Raw genomic sequence first — 2,129 nt, 5'->3', positions numbered from 1 at the left:
TACCTGATGGTATCATAGAAATTTAAAAATAAGTTAAAAAAATTAGAATAATGGGCCAAAATATACTTCTCTAGGGCTAAATAGAAACACCTAGACATTTGCTCATGGCCATTTAGATATCTTCTTTGGAGAAATGTCTATTCAGATCCTTTCTCATTTTTAAATTGTGTTGTTTGTCTTTTTATTGTTCACTAGTATTGGTTCTTTTTATATTCTGGATACTAGACTCTGGACAGACACATGACTTGCAAATATTCTATCCCATTTTTTGATTTCTCTTTATAATTTCTGTTGTTTTTTTTTTTAGATTGTTAGAAACACATTACAAGCAGATTCCCTTTCCCATATTAAAAAGAAAATATATGACTGGAAATATTCAGAGGTGAAAACTGGGTTAAACCAATTCCCAAGTCCTTATCAAATAAGGTATCAATAAATGAAAAGATATTTTGGAACTTAAAATTAGGGAAACCTATACACAATTTAGAAGGGGGGAAAGAGAAAAAAAACTAACCAAAATAAATCAGAGTGTTTACATTTTACAGTCTTTAATTAAGCACAAAAACTGTACTATTTAATATATTTCTCCATGAACTTTTTGTGAAATTCAGATTGCAGCGTATCATTCACTAATCTTTTTCTTTCTTCTTCTGATCATCCACACCTTTTGCACAGTCCTTGAAAACAAAGTCATCCTCCCACCTCCTTTTTTTTTTTAAAAAGAGAAAGGTGGGCTTCCCTGGTGGTGAAGTGGTTGAGAATCTGCCTGCCAATGCAGGGGACACGGGTTCGAGCCCTGGTCTCGGAGGATCCCACATGCCACGGAGCAACTAGGCCCGTGAGCCACAATTACTGAGCCTGCGCATTTGGAGCCTGTGCTCCGCAACGGGAGAGGCCGCGATAGTGAGAAGCCCGCACACCGCGATGAAGAGTGGCCCCCACTTGCCGCAACTGGAGAAAGCCCTCGCACAGAAACGAAGACCCAACACAGCCAAAAATAAAAATAAATAAATAAATAAGCAAATATGGTAAAAAAAAAAAAAGAAGAGAAAGGTCATTTTAAATTTATTTATTTATTTATGGCTGTGCTGGGTCTTCGTTTCTCTGTGAGGGCTTTCTCTAGTTGCGGCGAGCGGGGGCCACTCTTCATCGCGGTGCGTGGGCCTCTCACTATCGTGGCCTCTCTTGTTGCCGAGCACAGGCTCCAGACGCGCAAGCTCAGTAGCTGTGGCTCACGGGCCCAGTTGCTCCGCGGCATGTGGGATCTTCCCGGGCCAGGGCTCGAACCCATGTCCCCTGCAGTGGCAGGCGGATTCTCAACAACTGCACCACCAGGGAAGCCCCATCCCACCTTCTTTTAACTTTGAAGTTGGCCTGAGGCTGGGATGGACCAGTGAGATTAAGGAGAGGATTTCCATTCAGAATGTTTTTCGTATGAATCCTTTTTTCTTCACCTTTTTGTTTTTGTTCTTTCCTGGCCTGCTCTTCAGCTCTTTCTTTGTTAATCTTTTCCAGTTCTGCAAGAGCTACAGTATCATCATCATCATCATCATCACTCTCTTTATCAAAGTCTTCATCTTCATCTTATCCGTTAGAGGATCAGCTGCATCAAGGTTGGCAGTGGGAATCTGGTCTAATCAAGGCTTCTTTGACACTGAAGAGGAGGTTGTATGTTCTCGGTTGGACAATCTCTTATTTTTTTCTCTCTCTTCCAACTCTCTCCTGAAGTCATGGTTCCTAACCTCTTCAGGGACATCCTGAGTGGTTTGTCTATATTTTATCTGTATGAGAGGATAGATCTCTACTTGAATATCGCTTTGAGAGTTGGCTCAAATCACTTTCTCCTTTTCCTCTCCTACCTACTGCAGGTTCAAAAGTTGGCCTAGCTGCTGCTGTCATGTTTTATGGGTGGCTGAGGTCCAATGCACCAGTCTCTGGAGGTTATACAGACACCATTATGACTCTATAATTTCTTGATAGTATCTTTTGATGCACAAAAGTTTTTAATTTTGATAAAATCCAATGTATTTTCTTGTTGGTTGCTTGGGCTATAGGTGTCGTATCTAGGAAATTATTGCCTAGTCCAAAGCTATGAAGACTTAACCTAAGTTTTTTTCTTACATTTAGGT

The 2,129-nt window shown here is 40.7% G+C and overlaps 1 pseudogene; it reads right to left on the bottom strand.

The window, feature by feature from the left end:
- Positions 1-570: 570 nt before the first annotated feature.
- LOC137752210 (spliceosome-associated protein CWC15 homolog) lies at positions 571-1,899 on the bottom strand (annotated as a pseudogene).
- Positions 1,900-2,129: the final 230 nt, after the last annotated feature.

The sequence above is a fragment of the Eschrichtius robustus genome, chromosome 18 (assembly GCF_028021215.1).
Source record: "Eschrichtius robustus isolate mEscRob2 chromosome 18, mEscRob2.pri, whole genome shotgun sequence".
Taxonomy (NCBI): domain Eukaryota; kingdom Metazoa; phylum Chordata; class Mammalia; order Artiodactyla; family Eschrichtiidae; genus Eschrichtius; species Eschrichtius robustus.
Note: the sequence above shows the minus strand (reverse complement) of the source record. Positions and strands in the feature narration are given on the sequence as shown.